The following is an 18,722-nucleotide window of genomic DNA, read 5'->3' on the forward strand; positions in this document are numbered from 1 at the left end:
AGGACGAGGCCAACTCTAAACTACCTCGATCTTCTTGGGATCTACCTTAATACCCTCTCCTGATACAACATGTCCCAAGAATGCCACAGAATCAAACCAGAAGTCGTACTTGGAGAACTTAGCATATAGCTTCTATTCCCGCAAGGTCTGAAGCACCACTCTTAAATGTTGCTCGTGCTCCTCCATGACACGCGAGTAGATCAATATGTCATCAATGAAGACAATGACAAACTAATCAATATATGGCCTGAACACCTGATTCATCAAATCCATAAACATCGTCGGGGCATTAGTCAAACTGAAGGACATCACTAGAAACTCATAATGGCCATATCTAGTCCGAAAAACCATCTTTGGAGTATCCGAATCCCGAAATCCACCGGGGCTGGCTTTGCTACAGGCACCTCGCCCTGCTCCTCAATAATAGGATCCTCTAGTAGATCCACTGTTGGCATGACTGGAACAACTCTAGGATGTCGTCGTCCTCTACCACGAGCTGGAGCCCTCCCTTGGCCTCTGCCTCGGCCTCTAGCAATATGGGGAGCAGCTCCTCCATGATCGGTTACATCTGCCGCACGCGTTCTCACCATCTGTGAGAGAATAAGAGAAAGATATTTAGCACAACATCAACTGCACAATAGGAGATGAAGAAATAGTAATTTCCTAACACCCTATAGCCTCTCAAAGATAAGTACGGACGTCTCTGTACCGATCCGCAACACTCTATTAGGCATGCTCATAACTTGTGAGACCAATGTGAACCTAGTACTCTGATACCATATTGTCATGACCGAATTTCTCCTATAGGCCGTGATGGCGCCCAACGTCGCTGCTAGGCAAGCCAATGGTAAACTAACCATATGATTGCTCTTTTTAATAAGTTACCAAATAATTAGATTTTGTTTATTAAGAAATTAAGGAGTAAAAAATTTAATAAATAAAATGAAGGCAACTGAGTGGCAATCAAAGCGATATAAATACTCCAAACCATAAAGTCCACTAGTATGTGTACCAAGACCTGGTGTCATAAGTGTATGAGCAACTAGTAGAATATACAAAACTCTAACTACTGTCTGAAATAAAAGTAGATAGAAAAATAAGTGCAAAAGGGAGACTCTAGGTGCTGCGGGACGGCTCAGGAAGCAGCTCACCATTAGGCCTCAGGGTAACGGGGGTACGCGCCGGTATGACTGCCAGATGCACCTGCCTCAGATCCTGCACGGTTAGTGCAGAAGTGTAGTATGAGTATATAAACAACATATAGCCAATAAGTATCTAGTCTAACCTCGAAGAAGTAGTGACGAGGGGGATAATAATAAAAATACAGAAATTCTAAATGAGCATGGTTTATGTAAATAATAATAATATCTCAATAACAAGCAGGAAATAAATAATTCTTTCACAAATGGTAAATCCCAAGTCAGTTTATGACATATATAATTTTTAACCTCTCAGACCATAAAATAATATCAAATATAATTAAGTTTCGAGTATTATTACGCACTATTATGCCGAGGTCGTACGGCCCGATCCAGAATAATGTGTACACTGCCGAGGGTCGAGCGGCACGAACCATAGATGCATCTATTCTACTGCCGAGACGTTCGGCCCGCTCCACAAGAAGAGAGGATACTTTATGAACATTCAATTTAAAAGCTATTACAAGGCTAATACACGAAGAAGCACAATTTCTATTAACGGTCAAGTAACCCGCCAAAGCTCAAGTAAGTGAAATTCGGTCTTTTACAGTTCCTCTATCAAGTTCCAATATAATTTAGGCACTTTAATTAACAAGTAGGGTGCAAATATTACAAATATTTCATGATTTGGGTCCTACACTACCTAGACATAAGCATAATTAGTAGCTACACACGGACTCTCGTCACCTCGTGCGTATGTAGACCCAACAATTTAAAGCAAATAGTAATTTAAATCACCTATGAAGTAAATTCCCTCTTATAAGGTTAGGCAAGAGACTTACCTTGTCTCAAAGCTCGCTTTCCGACCTCAAATTCACTCTAAAGCCTCAACTCGGTGTCGAACAATCCAAAACTAGTTAAAGGTTGTGTAAATTAATCAATACATGTTCAAAAGTTCATAATCTAACTATTAGAGTGATTACCCAACCCCTAAAATTTATCCCCGGGACCTCTCATCGCAGAAGCGAGGCCACTTCTATGCATGCTCCTCCGCTTCTGCGGACCACTGGACAAATGGCCAAAACCGCTTCTGCGTCCAAGATCTCGCACTTGCGGGATCGCACCTCTGGCCAAAAGCTCGCAGGTGCGGGCACACCAGAACTGGTGTACCAACAGCCCCTTTTGAGCTATAACTCGATCCATGCAACGTCCGAGTAGCACCCGAGGCCCCCGAGGCCTCGTCCAAACATACCAACAAGTTTGTAAACATGAGACGGACTCGCTCAAATCCTCGGAACGTGAAAAATAATATCAAAACTAAGAATCGCACCCCAACCCAAATCGAATCAACTTATGAACTTCAAGTTCTTCCTTCTTGCTCCGAACAAGCCGAATCATATTTAAACTACTCGGAATGATACTAAAATTTGCATGCAAGTCTTAAATCACCATACGGAACTATTACTGGGCTCAGAATCCCAAACGGATTTCGATAACACCAAAATCTACTCCAAACCAAATTTAAAGAACTTTAAAACCTTCAATAAACCAACTTTCAACTTTTAGGCACTGAAACGCTCCCGGGTCACCCAAAACCTGATCCGAACACCTGCCCAAGTCCAAAATCATTATTCGAACCTATTGGGACTGTCAAATCCCGATTTCGAGGTCGTTTACTAGAAATGTTGACCCAAGTCAAACTTAGCTCCTTTAAAGCCAATAACAAGAAACTAAGTGTTTCGATTTCAATCCGAACCCTTTTAAACCCGAACTATCCATCCTCGCAAGTCATAAAATAATAAAAGCACATATGGGGAGCCTTATTTAGGGGAACGGAGATCTAGAAAGCAAAACGACCGATCAGATCGTTACAAACACATAATTAATAAGGAAACGAAGAGACTCCTGTGCATGAATGTTATTTATTATTGTAAAATGTCATGAACAAAGCATTTAAGTACCGCTGCTTCATTCTAACTCACTTGGTTCACTTCTAATGTAATTAATTACTCCCTCTGGTCTATTTTAATTGATTTTTTAGTTATTTTAACACATATTATGAAATTTACCTTTTAAAATTAATTAACAATAAAATTGACCATATTAACCTTAATTTGTTCATTAACAATATAACAATACTCCTAGGCTCTTTACTCCAATGGTAACTTTGAAAAAAAAAAGTTAATTACTTCTTTATATCTAAAAAATCAAATATTATGGACCACAAAAAAAAGACCAAAAAATGGACCGGATGTAGTAATTATTTAATTTAAAGTTTATTATTTTTCTTCACGGACAAAATGGTAACACAATTTTAAAGGATATTATTGTAAACTAACTTTGAAGATAGGAGCTTCATACTTTTAGTATAACTAGTTTCTCGGCACGTGTGTTGCACGTGTATGTCGAGTCATAGTGCACACCATTCATGAAATAAATTTAAATTTTATTAAAAAAAATTAAATAAATAATTATCTATTAAAATATGTATACAAGTTTTTGTGAATGATCAATGTGGCGATATAGTTGTATCATAACTTATTTGTTGAGGCCTTGTGAGAAAATATGTTGTGGTTGTAAAGTCCAACATTGTGGATTATTTGGTCATGTGCTTCATTTGTTGTCATTGTGAAATATATTTTGGACTAATCTAAAAAGATATCCTTCATTTTCAAGGAAAAATAGCTGAATTCCTCGGATAAATATATTTTTCCAACATATTGATTCATTTTAAAATATGCATGTATAACATTGTTGTTTAATCCTCTGAAGCAATGATGATTGGTGTAACCACGTATAGTGAAGGGTGGTCAGTTAAACACCCTTTATCGAAAAAATTATAATGTGTAGAAAAAAAAATATTGTGTATATAGAAAATTATATTGAGTATATCGGTAAAATATATATATATATATATATATATATATATATATATATATATATATATATATATAGTGAAATTTTTGATTTTACCATTGCTCTACAAATTATCTTTGTACCGTTGCATAATCCAATTTGAAGGTTCAAATTCCAAGTAGCACGATTGGTGCATTTTCTTTCAAAACTATCATATTTAAGGAAATATAAATATATCTAACTTTTTGTTGGTATTTTTAGAATATAATGCATATATATAGAGGAAAGAAAGAGAATAAGCGAAACGTAAATGGCATAATGGGTTCAAATGAAAATTCGTTCCAAACAAATACCATACCTTAAAAGCTCGTAACAAATAAACACCGAACTTTACAAGCAAACAATTAACGTAAGCTAAACAACAACATAATCTGTCAATGTCTGATGCCTAAACAAAAGAAGCATAAGTTCATTAATAATGTTTTCATAAAATAAATGTGTGAAACAAAAACGAATTGTATCTGTACGAAAATACTCTTTTGATTAACATCTCGTCGAGGTTCAATTAACATACGTATTCGGGTATATGTTCTAATTAGTTCTGTGCGGTACACATAACAGAAAGAAAATATACTATCAACATATTATATAAGTTAGCCACAAATATATCTTTTAACGAATTTGAACATGAGACCAGTTAGTCCGTAACACCTCTACTTTGTCTAGTTAACCATTAAGCCCTATCTTCGAGGGGAAAAAACCTATTTTTCCTTTTTGTTTTCCAACTAAGTGTTTGACTTCCGTAAAACATAATTTATATCTTACAACACTAAACCACGAGTACAGCAGAAGAAAACATCATCTATCGTAAAAATGTAACAACAGTAGTCCATATAGTCCTGTCTTAAAACTTCTACAATAAAAATATAATATTTAAAAAAATAGAAAAAACACTAAACAAAAAGGATATCCTATACTGTAATTGAATGACCAAAGAACGATAGTGAAAAAGTATTTTTTAGGGAAGAAATGATAATAGTATGTCTTCAATTACAATAACCAAATCACACTCATGAAAGAAAAATCACGAAATTTTATACAAACAAATGATAAGTATTATATATCTGCATTTACACACCCAAAAGGAAAAAAGATGAATGATATTAGACCTAATATTTTTCAATTATATCATTACCGCAATCTAAAGAATTTTGTATACATGTTTCAAGATTTTTAACAAGCAGCCTTGAATTTAAAATGAACATTACCTTGAAAGAAGGTGAGCATGAAGAAGGACCTTTTTAGATATTACAACAATGAAGATAGAAGGGCTAAGAAAGTGTATTCAATTCCTGTTACCACTGACGTTTTTAAAGGCTTCTGAAGATAGCCATTATGGAGAAGGTTTTACTCTCATTTTAAGAAGCAACTCAACAGATTTTTTATCTTGATTGATAAGGCACAATGGGTGAAACCAAAAGACAAAAAAATAAATAGAAGATGTTAGTTAATTCTGATGGCAACTAATAATGAAAGGTTACACCCCTTCGAATAAATTTGATGTTCTTATGTATTTATTTAAAATAATTCAAATTATTAAAAATGGCATTTAGGTAATTCAACTTTTTAATATAGGGGTTTTTTGTTTTTATAATAATATGGATATGATATGATTAGCTCTTTATTAGAACTTTTTGTCTTTCTATCTATACTTTCCTTATGTTTTCAATTTTTTGTTTGTGCTTTCTATTGGTTATCATCCAACCACCACCAAAAGAGAGGAGATTGCACAAATAATAAGTACTGTCTATCACCGCTAGCTGTCACTATATCACTATCTTGCTTTCATATGTTGAGGGAACAAATCGTTTTGATACAAATAATTTTATAACACCATGTAAATTGATTTCGAGTTGGTTGCTCTAGTGGTAAACACTTTCAACTTTCAACCAAGAGGTTGTGAGTTCGAGTCACTCCAAGAGCAAGGTGGGGAGTTCTTGGAGGGAGGAAGCCGAGGGTCTATCGGAAACAGCCTCTCAACCCCAAGCTAGGGGTAAGGTCTGCGTACACACTACCCTCCCCAAACCCCACTAGTGCGATTATACTGGGTTGTTGTTGTTGTTGTTGCATGTAAATTGAAGATTTTCTTTAATATTTTGTGAATATAATTATATACTCCTTCCATTTTGTTTACCCGTAAAACGGTACAGTTGAATTTATACGTAGTTTCTAGACAAATAAATTAATTTGATCCCGAAATAAAAAAATAATCAAAGAATTATGTGTAACGACCCGACTTGTTGTTTTAAGAATTAACACCCCGTTCAGTAACTTAAGGTCTCGAGCAGTTTCGCAATATATATTATGACCCGCAGGAGTGGTCGAGTTTAATTTTTCGGAAGATTCGAAAATAAATTTAAAGAACAATTCTCATTTTTGAAGCTTAAATGGAAAGAGTTGACTGGAGAGTTGACTTTTGAGCAAACGACCCCGTAATAGAATTTTGATGATGTCAATAACTTCGTATGGTGATTTCGGACTTAGGCGTATGTCCGAATTTGGATTTAGAAGCCCGTAGGACAATTCGACGCATTTTGGCGAAAGTTAAAAAATAGAAAATTTTTGAAAAGTTCGACCGAAGGTTGAATTTTTGATAACGAGGTCGGATTTCGATTCCGAAAATTGGAACAGCTCTATTACATTATTTATGACTTGTGTACAAAAATTGAAGTAATTTCGAATTGATTTGATACGTTTTGGCGCAAATTATAGAAGTTGGAAGATTTGAAAACTCATAATTCGATTCAATGCGCAATTCGTAATTTCGGCATTGTTTGACGTAGTTTAAAGCCTCGACTAGGTTCGTATTTTATTTTGGGACATGTTGGTATATTTGGTTAAAGTCCCGGGGGTCTCGGGCGAGTTTCGAATAGTTAAACGGACCAAAATTGTGCTTGAAGGAATTCTGGAATTCTTTCAGTTCTGGTGCAATCGCACCTGCGATGGAAAGGTTCGCAGGTGCGCGACCGCAAAAGCGACAACAAGGTCGCAGATGCGGCCTAGACTGGAATGGGCAGAGGTCGCAGGTGCGATGCATTTTTCGCACCTGCGTGGCCGCAGAAGCGGAAGCTCTTCTGCAGGTACGAGAGGACAGTGGCATGTTGACGTCGCAGAAGCGAGAATTTTCTCGCAAAAGCGAGCTCGCAAGTGCGACAAACGTGTCCGCAAGTGCGAAACTGAGCAGAAACATAAGGATTGAACTTGATCATTTTTTCATTTTCGTTTTGGATTTTTGGAGCTCGGATTTAGGCGATTCTGGAGGAATTTTTCACAAGCTTGGTTGGGGTAATTGTTCTATATCCTAAAGTGATTATATTTCATGAATCTATGGTTATATTCATCATTTATTTCGGATTTAAATAGAAGAAATCAAGATTTTTGCAAAATCTTTCAAAAACCGAAAATTCAAGATTTAGAGGACGATTTGTTATTAGAATTCGATAAAATTGGTATGGCTAAACTCGTATCGGAATGGGTGTTCGAATTTCGTAAAAATTATATCGGGTTCCGAGAGGCGGGCCCCGCGTTGACTTTGGTTGAGTTTTTAGAACAAAAATTATAAGTCGACGTTTTATTATCCGGAATTATTTCCGATGAATTTAAATGAAGTTGTACAATTAATTTGAATAGATTTGAGCTGTCCGGAGGTCAATTCAAGCAAGAAGGCGATTTTAGAATATTGACATAACTTTAAAAAGGTAAGTATCTTGCCTAACCTTCAGTGGGGGAATTACCCCTTAGGCATTGAGTCTTATGTGGAAATTATATGATTGAAAGCCGTGTACGCGAGGTGACGAATACATACTAGGGCTTATATGTGCAGATTTTATTGGTTTAAAGTTTTAGGCATCTTTATGTATTAATTTGGATAATTGTTGGCATTTGGTAAATTCTTGAATTATCACGCCTCATTCCTTATTTGTCAAGTTTGTATTTTATATAATAATTTGGTGTTATTGTCACTTGGATTTTATGTGAATTCCGTGTATTTGTTAATTTGATATTTTTCTTAGAATTAAATTCATGATGGAATCCTTACCTGTAAATATTTATTAAATAAGTTTAAATTGAGGAGTTAATATAATTATCAAGAATTTGGATTAATGAAGGTGTTGCCCTATACTGAGTATTTTTCACCTCTGTTGATTGTTTTGGGGTTTTATATACGTTTTGTGGAGCCTTGGGCTATTTGTTGAGAAATTTATTGATTCTGCTACGTATTTGGAATTTGGTTGTGGTCAGCGGCAAGTTGTGATATGAATTGTTGTATTGTGTTGTGATTTAAACACTCTTCTTGATGTTATTTATGCTTCCTACCTTACTTGTTAATGATATACATGTGCTTGGTAAGGAAGAGTATAAAGCACGAAGGGTGATGCCGGGCCATTTAAATTATATTATCATGTGAGGGAGAGTGTAAAGCACGAAAGGTGATGCCGTACCATTTGAGAGTGTAAAGCATGAAGGGTGATGCCGTGCCATTATTTTTATATTATCATATATTCATGGCACGAAGGGCGTTATCGTGCAGGCGAGGACGAAAGACATACATTATATTGTGATATCGTTTTGTTGTGTATACATTCATGCCTTTATCTTGAGATGTTATTGTGCACCTATGCTTTCCATGTGACTTGTAGTCGTTATTGATTCCTGTGTGCCTCCACTTTATTTCTTTTATTGTTATTGGCATTTCTCCAACCTAGTTGGTACTATTATATGTATGCACGGTGAGAAAGATATAAATACACGAAGGGTATTGCCGTGCCAATTGATTTTATCTACATATCTATATTGGTGAGAATGAGACAAGTACATGAAGGTATTGTCGTGCCATTTGATGTGATAAGTTGAATATATTTCTCACGCCAGGAAAGTTAAATGAGGTATTACATGATGACTGTTATTTGAAAGAATTATGTTTGAAAGATATTTATTTGAAAGAATTATATTAGAAAGATATTTACTTGAAAGAAGTATATTTTAAAGATATTTACTTGAAAGAATTAAATTTGAAAGATATTTACTTGAAAAAATTATATTCGAAAGATATTTATTTGAAAGAATTATATTCGAAAGATAATTTAAAAGAATTATAATGAAAAAATATTTATTTGAAGGAAGTATATTCAAAATATATTTATTGAAAAGGATTATATTCTATGGACTTTTATTGAAAAACTTATAGATAAAAGATGTATATTTTGAAGGACTTGATTAATTGATTGTGCTTATACTCATTATTTGTTGAACAATATTAATAGTGTTCTTGTTGCCCTGCTGTGTATATCACTGGTTGATTAGTGTTGCCATCATTGTTATTTATTTCCTATTATTTTCGTATACTATTTTGCATAGGTTATTAGACTAGTGAGTGTCTTGACTGCACCTCGTCACTACTCCACTGAAGTTAGCCTTGATACTTACTGGGTACCGACTGTGGTGTACTCATACTACACTTCTGCACATTTTTGTGCAGAGCCAGGTATTGGAGATATCGGACTCGGATAAAGTTAGAGTGTGATCGCAAGGATTCAAGGTAGAGCTACTTGGTCGTCGTAGTCCCTTGGAGTCTTTCCATTTTTATTGTACTGTTAATTTCTTATCCGAACAGTATTGTACATTCGGTCTTCGAGATCATTCCATGTATTCAGTTAGAGTTCGTGACTCAGTATTACCAGTCTTGGGAGGTTGTTTGTTGAATATTTCTGCTGTTAGTGTTGACACTTGCATTGAAATGAAAAATGGCTTAAAATGTAATAGAAATCGGTTTACCTAGTCTTAGAGATTAGGTGCCATCACGACATCTGTGGTTGGATTTTGGGTCGTATCAAGTTGGTATCAGAGCTCTAGGTTCATAGGTTCTATGAGTCACGAACGAGTCTAGTAGAGTCTTGTGGATCGGTACGGAGACGTCTGTACTTATCTTCGAGAGGCTACAGAACTGTTAGGAAATTTTCACTTCTTTTATTCCTGTCGTGCGGAATTTGTTGATTTTGGAATTTGAGACTTTGTATCTCTATTCTCTCACAAATGGTGAGGACACGTGCTACCGGGTCAACTGAGCAAACCCCCGCACATACTGCTAAAGCCGCAAGAGGCCGGGGCCGAGGTAGAAGTCGGGGTAGAGGCCGATTAAGGGCACGTGTCGCATGTAGAGCACCTGTCAGAGTAACAATTGAGGAGCCGCCAGTAGCTCCGGTCGGGGGACAGGTACCGGAAGCACCTGTTGTTACCCCAGGATTTCAGGAGACTTTAGCACAGTTCGTGAACTTGTTTGGTATATTAACTCAAGCATGGTTGATCTCCGTTGCACCAAATATTTCACAGATTTGGGAGGAGCTTAGACTTCTACCGCCCGTACTCCAGAGCAGCATGTCTACATTGGTCAGGTTCTGGTGTGGTGCCTGTACAACCTGTTATTCCGGTCATGTCTGAGGTCGGGTCAGAGACATTAAAAGAACAAAAGGGGCTTGAGAGGTTTAAGAGATATAGCCAACCTACTTTAGTGGCACAACTACCGAGAATGCCCAGGAATTTCTAGGAAAGTGCCACCATATTCTCTGCGCCATGGGTATTGTAGAAGTGAGCGGAATTTCCTTTACTATATTTCAGTTGTCAGGAAAAGCGTATGGTGGCAAGTTTATGATATGGATAGACTAGTCGATGCAACACCACCAACTTGGACTCAATTTTCAGAGAAGTTTTGAAAGAGTTTGTTCCCCAAACTCTTCGGGATGCGTGGCGCACATAATTTGAAGGGTTGCGTCAGGGCACCATGATAGTGTCGGAATATGACATCAGGTTCAGTGAGTTAGCCCGTCATGCACCTATCTTGGTTTGTACAGTTAGAGAGCGAGTTCGCAAATTCATTGAAGGGCTCGATTATGATTTTAAAATATGTATGGCTCGAGAGTTGCAGACTGACATTCCATTTCAGCTAGTAGTAGAGATTGCTAGGATGCTAGAACGTGTTCGAAGTGAGGAGAAGGAGGCTAAGGAGGCCAAAAGGTCTCGTAACTCTAGAGGATTTAGTGGATTCCACTCTGCAACTATGACTCATCATGGCGGAAGCTCGGGCAGTCGGTCAGCCCAGTCCGCAAGTCAGAATACTCGTAGTGCTTCAGTTAATACTTTTAGTGCATCACCGGCATGGGGTTCTTACAGTGATTATTCCAGTTATCCGACAGAGATTCAGTATGAGCATCCGCGCTCGCAGAGGGGTTGTTATGAGAGTGGTGATACTAGACACATCAAGAGAAATTGTCCTAGACTTGGAAGGGGTGGATTTCATCAGAACACTCAGGCTACAAGCTTTACTCCAGTTAATACTCCACGTGCATAACCAGTTAGGGGTGGAGGAAAGGCGGGTAGAGGGCACCTAAGAGGTAGAGGCCCGACCCATTGATATAATTGTTATGAATTGGCTGAGGCCGATACACCAGATGGTGTAGTTACAGGTATGATTTAATTTCTAATAAAAGGAGCATCATTCTTATTTTGATTTGATTCCGATTATCGAGGTGAGAACTCCTTTCATGCTCCTTATATATGGTGGATTAGTGAATTTGTACCCCACTCCCATTTTTATCCCTGTTGGGAGATTTGAAGATGTTAGTCCGTGTCTATCATTTTCATTTTGTACACTACTGATGGCTATAAGTCCAAAAGTGACTTTATATTATTCACTACATGGGGTTTTGATGTGATTTTGGAATAATTGATCTCAATTTTATGAATTATATGCCCTATTGGTATAAGGGTTCATTATGTGTTATGAATTTGTTTACGGAATTTATTGAAAAGAAGAAAGAAAGGAAATTAAAAAATTTCAGCTGGCACAATGTACAAAATATTTGTGATTCGGAGTTGAGGACGAGATCCTCGCATTTGTATATGAGGTGAAATATTTAAACTGGGCTACGAGCCGCGATGAAAGTTATGTAAGGACGAGGTCCTTGTGGTGAAATTTTTTATGATTTTAAATTCTCTTTTTGTGAAATTAAATTTTGTACTATAGTATTAATAAGGAGTCATGCCTGTTAGGCTTATTTGATAATTCTTTTATGTATTTCTGTGCATATTTATCCATAATTGTGAGGAAAATATTGAGTTTTAGCCCACGAGGTGAGTGCCCAGGCGGCGTTAAATGTAACTCGTTAAATCGGGTAAACAGTTATGAAGTCTTCATGCCTCACATTTTGTGTTCAGTTTTGTGAAAATTCGAAACGAGGTTTTGGTTAATATGAGGTTAATTATATTGTGATATCGTTTTGTTGTGTATACATTCATGCCTTTATCTTGAGATGTTATTGTGCATCTATGCTTTCCATATGACTTGTAGTCGTTGTTGATTCCTGTGTGCCTCCACTTTATTTCTTTTATTGTTATTGGCATTTCTCCAACCTAGTTGGTATTGTTATATGTATGCACGGTGAGAAAGATATAAATACACGAAGGGTGTTGCCGTGCCAATTGATTTTATCTACATATCTATATTGGGTGAGAATGAGACAAGTGCATGAAGGTATTGCCGTGCCATTTGATGTGATAAGTTGAATATATTTCTCACGCCAGGAAAGTTAAATGAGGTGTCACATGATGATTGTTATTTGAAAGAATTGTGTTTGAAAGATATTTATTTGAAAGAATTAAATTAGAAAGATATTTACTTGAAAGAAATATATATTTTAAAGATATTTACTTGAAAGAATTAAATTTGAAAGATATTTACTTGAAAGAATTATATTCGGAAGATATTTATTTGAAAGAATTATATTCGAAAGGTATTTATTTGAAAGAATTATAATGAAAAAATATTTATTTGAAGGAAGTATATTCGAAATATATTTATTGAAAAGGATTATATTCTATGGGCTTTTATTGAAAAACTTATAGATAAAAGATGTATATTTTGAAGGACTTGATTAATTGGTTGTACTTGTACTCATTATTTGTTGAACAATATTAATGGTGTTCTTGTTGCCCTGCTGTGTATATCACTGGTTGATTAGTGTTGCCATCATTGTTATTTATTTTCTATTATTTTCGTACCGACTATGGTGTACTCATACTACACTTCTGCACATTTTTGTGCAGAGCCAGGTATTTGAGATATCGGACTCGGACAAAGTTAGAGTGTGGTCGCAAGGATTCAATGTAGAGCTGCTTGGTCGTCGCAGTCCCTTGGAATCTTTCCATTTTTATTGTACTGTTAATTTCTTATCCGAACAGTATTGTACATTCGGTCTTCGAGATCATTCCATGTATTCAGTTAGAGTTCGTGACTCAGTATTACCAGTCTTGGGAGGTTGTTTGTTGAATATTTTCGCTGTTAGTGTTGACACTTGCATTGAAAAAAATGGCTTAAATTGTTATTATAATCGGCTTACTTAGTCTCAGAGACTAAGTTCCATCACGACGCTTGTGGTGTGATTTTGGGTCGTGACATTATGCAATACATAGCCTTAGGATATAGACGAAACAACAGAAGCAACAGTTCCAGGAACAGGATTTTCGGGCACAACAACAATGAAATCAAAAAGTAAGGAGATAAGATTTTATTGAGCTTTGTATAGAATGTAGCATAAGTTTGCCAGAAAATTCGTGTCTTTTACAATGATAACTGAGCTCACTATTTAAGCTATGGAGGAAGTTCTAGGATCGTGCCCTTATTTAATGTCAATTATGAGGGACATTGATGAAGATGTAACGGTGAACATAAATGCCAAATGCCCTATAACGGGTAATTGCTCTTAATGCCATGGAATATTATCAATTAAATGCTATTGAGCGAAGAGCATTTATCACATCTTTATGAGCGTTATTCTTTCCGGTGATAAACAAAACAACTGCCTTCGGTCTTTGGTCATCCCCCCGTCTTGGGTTCCACGTGTCCCTTTTTTGGACAGCCATGTGTCATAGTATATTTTACCCTATACAGATAGTCTCTCTGCTTTCCAGTGACATAACTTTGTGTTACCGGGAAGTTGGTAGAAATACTCTTTTGGGGAGAATTACTATAATTCCCTCTGAAGGCTTTTCACGGTTGATTAGACGCATGTCTCTCCACATTTAATGCCCTGAACGCGCGTCATCCCATGATTCAGCACAACTTTTGCCGATTATCGAGGTAATCATGGCCATGAATTTAGCTGCCAAAACTTTTACTTATACGTGTCAACCTTCTCCCTTATGCTTCATAATTCTTAAAGCTTCCCTTATCTAACTTGCATCTTGCACTTCATCTTTTCTCTAATTCTCTTCAAACAAAAAACCTTCTCCTTCTTCCATACAATGGCTTCTTCCTCAAAGCGTACCGATTTTTCAAAGAGCAAGAATAAGGCCGAGGACTCTGCTCCTCCAACAGTGGGCTCCATCATATCTAGAAGTCTTATTACCACAAAAGACTTCGAAGAGAAATTCCCTACTGCTAACTCTCGTACATAGGTCGTTAGTAGGTACTCTTCTTCCATACGTCCTTCTAGCATTCCTGTTGTGAAGAAAGACTGTAGCTTCCATGACTTGGATATTATTGCTCCTGATCTATCAGGGCGAGTCACCCTACCCAAAAAGGGTTTTACATATGAGCAGAGAGCTTGACTCCATGATTGCGGAGTTTTGCCTCCGCTACCAAGTGTGTTTGGCACAAGTAAGTCCTTTTATGTGGAGGACGGTTTCTTGCCTTCGATGTTTGTGCCAGAAGACTAGAGATGAGCTAACCTTAGCTCATATGAAGAATCTCTATTCTCCCAAAATCTTGCGCGGGGAATGATAAACCTCTGCAAATGTGGCCACCATGATTAGTTGTCTAGCATGGATGATAACAATGACCGTGGGTGGATGGAATAGCTCGTTGCAGCTTCAACCAATGACGCCATTCCAGCAACGGCTCCATCCTTTTCGGTAGCTTGGAACCACACTCGTAAGCTCTTTGTTTAGTATTTCATTTTACTAAATATTTTTCTATATCTGTATTGATCCTCTATCCTTCGCCCGGTTCAGTAACTCGATGGATCCTACCAGTGGTTGAAGGTTTGGATCGGTGGGTACAAACGATCTTAGATGTTATGATGCCCGAGACTTGCTTGTGGAAAGAACTGGCCCATAAATACGGGTGGAAGGCCAAGAATCGTGATAATTCAAACTCACCTTGTTTCAATTTTTCATGTGAAGAACTTGATTGATCCCTTCTAACCAGCCTATCAAATTAGGTCTACCCGCGGGTTCTGTTGTTATTCTCGAGGAGGATGTCTTGGCTGATCCTGCTGATGCGGCGAGGCTACTTCAGGAGGCGCTTACTCAAACAGGTGTATCTGGGCCTGCTTCAGGAGCAAATGTTTCTTTACTGAGTCCCCGGCCGGAAGACAAACAACCAAAGAGAAGAATCTCCTCCGTAGCAGGGGAAAAGAATAAGAGGGCGAGGACCGATGCTCCCAAGTCATCTCTGGTAATGATGGTGACTGGCCCTCCTTCCGGGCCGGTCATAGAAACCGTGATGATCGACGATGATGAAGAAGCTAGTGATGAGGGAGATTCTCTACATAGAAGACGATGATCCTCATCATCTTAACAGGATGCTCGACCTGTTGAGATAGTTACACCAACCGAGGATGATGCCTCGACACTTTGGGGAGAGTTTAATTTGGTAGATAATGTCAACTCATATTTTCGATCCCCAATTGTTGTGCCCAGTACTGCGGGGCTGAGTACCAGATCCCTGGTGTCTCTGATTGGGGAGCATCTAATAATCAACACTGCATTTGATGTAGTTACTTCTCACTCTTCAACTCTATCAGCTTCATCTCCATCTTTACCAACACCAGCAACTACTACATCACTTCCATCTTCATCCACTTTTCCACCATCAACTACTACATCATGTCCACCGGCCGCACCTGACCATGAAGAAGGTGTTCCTCTTCCACAGTCCCCAGTTCATGGGAATTTAGGGCAAAATTATGTTGCCCCTTCTGAAGATTTGCAAAGGAGGAGGAATATTAGTCGATCGATCTCTATAGGATGCAACTTGCTATCCCCACTGGTGGAGCTTGCTAATTATCTGAAGCCTCTAGCTTTAGAGAAAGACTAGGAAAAGATTCATGCACTCTCGGGAGAGTGTTTTTTGAACAACACCATGCACAATGCCGCAGCGGTAAGTTCCTTTCTTCCTTTATTACTCCTTCTATTTTTGGGTATGAACATATCCTGAATTTTACCCTTCTTACTTTGTAGGCAAACTTTCTTGCTTCCGAGGGCCTTCATGGGTTGATTCATGAAAAGGAAGAGATTACCTCCGCACAGGATCAACTTTTGGCAGAGCAGGAGCAACATGTCGCTCGCCTTTCAGAACTGGAAGCCAATGTTGTTGAGGCTGTTGTATTGGAGGCTCGTTTGCGACAAAGAGAGCAAAGAGTGGTAACTCGTAGCCAAGAAATTAGACCGTTGAGGGTTAGATTTGACGAATTTAGGGCCAAATTGGTTGAAGTCCATAACGCCATTCTTGATGCAATCGAACGCGAGGCTGCCTCCGCTGAAAGAGTGATCAAATTAGAGGGAGCCTTGAACTCTAAAATTGAAGAGCTTGCTTCTATGGGGGCGAAATACGCCCAGCTGGAAGAGAAGTATAGGAAAACTATCGAGCATAATAGGCTTTTTAGTTCAACTGTATGTGAACTTGATGTTAGCCTCAAATCTGCTAAGTCCGCCTAGGAAAACCTTTCTGCCGGTGTAACCCAACTCAAAGAAGAACTTAAGCGTCGAGCGGCTTCCCTCGTTGTTGAGAAAACTTACTCTATGTACAGCATAAGGAGAAAAACCTTGGAAGAGGCCAAAGCTGGTGTCATTGATTTTGATACCGAAATTGCTAAGGCCTGTGAGCTTGAGTTAGCTGCTAAAAGTGGACTCCCAGCGAGGTCTGATGCACGTGGTCCTTCTGGTTCCAGTTCCGAGTTCTCGGCAACTGAAGAAGCATTGGAGGCTAATAATGCTGAAGGCCAAACTGGTGAAAATGTTAAGCCATTGGTGGGTCCGTCTACTTCTCCCGGGGTTGCATACACTTCTCTTCCTCCTGGTTCTGGAGATACTGCAGTTTAGCTTTTCTTTTCTTTTTCCAATTCTTGCACATGTGCCGTTTTAACGTGCTTTTGTAAATAAAAACATATTTTTCTCAGGTACTGTTTGAGTCTTCCTTTCATTTGAATATTCATGCAAGTCTTTAATCTTTGCATTTTCTTCCTTTTGCTTAAAAATTTTGTGCAAGCTTTTCTGTTTTGCATCTTATTATGTGAAACCTTGGGTGTATTCTCCCCGAAAGCATTTTTGGCTCAGAGTATCAGCCCTTTTGCGTGAGGGCTTTGATAAGTATTTGCGCAAGTATACTTTTTGCATCCTTTCGTATACGGCTTCAGGTGTATCTTTCCCCGAAGGTATTTTGATTCCGGGCATAAATTCTTCCGGAACCAAACCTTTAACGTGAGGGTTTTTATAAGAGAAGGCCCTCTTATGTTTATGGTGCTCTTGAAGAGGACGTCTCCTGTTCATTATGTCACTAGCATTTGAAGTACTTATTTAACTTTCAAATGACAAAGTTAATTTATCGTTCATACAAGAAACAAGTTAAAAACAAAAGGATTTTATTTTATTCCTTCTATTTTCAAAATGTACATAAGCATTTGCTATGCTGAAAAGAAATTGCGACTACTTGTGGCTAACTTGTACAACTTGTTTCTCCGGGGCTGGCCGCGCAGTCCCCGATCCCGATGATGCAATTATATTTTTGCTTTTCGTTTCCCGATCGACGTGGTAGTCATTGTTGCCGTATCCTCATATCATTCCCCCTCCCAGTGTTCAAATGTGAAGATTGCGCATTGGAATACTGGAAATCTTGTATCTTCGAAGATTCCACTAATTCATTGCTAGATAATCCTTAACTTTGTAACACACTTTACTTTCCCTTAGAAATTTATGCTATCGGGCGAAGGACTATCTAACAACCATCTAGTGGTTCATGTTCGTGAACGATCAGGTAACCTTTGCTCAATAGCAAACTTAACTTCCCGGTGGGAATTTGCTATAGAGAAAAAGATTATCTAACCATCCCCGAGTGGATCTTTGCTTGTGTGCCTTGCTATTAAAGGTCTTATTGTTGTTGTCTTCGTAGTATGCTTTCTGTTGCTGCCTCATTAAAAACCTTGCCAGAAAAACCCAATTGGGACAAAATTTGAACGAAGGGAAAAAGAGTGCAGCACATACTTTCTAATCGGATAATGTTCATCAGCAATAATATCTTTTGAGGTGTGCCACGTTCAAATTGCTAGGTAACTTTTCTCCATTTTGATTTTCTAACTTATATGAACCCTTCTCGGTGATAGCTGAAACCCGGTAGGGGCCTTCCCACTTTGGACCTAGTTTCCCCGTGTTGAGCTCCCGAGTGTTTTGAGTTATGTTCCTTAGGACCAAGTCTCCTACTTTGATATAACGGAGGTTGGCTCTTCGATTATAATACCACTCCATTTTCTACTTTTGAGCTATCATACTTACATGCGCCAATGTGATGACCCAAAAGGTCATCTTATGTTTTAGAACTCGAATCTGCGCTCTTAAACCTTAAAAATCTCATTTTTAACCTCCTCGATTTGTGTGTGCAATCCGGGCAGGTTTCCGAAA

This window comes from Nicotiana tabacum, chromosome 13 (genome assembly GCF_000715075.1).
Source record: "Nicotiana tabacum cultivar K326 chromosome 13, ASM71507v2, whole genome shotgun sequence".
NCBI classification, from domain to species: Eukaryota; Viridiplantae; Streptophyta; class Magnoliopsida; order Solanales; family Solanaceae; genus Nicotiana; species Nicotiana tabacum.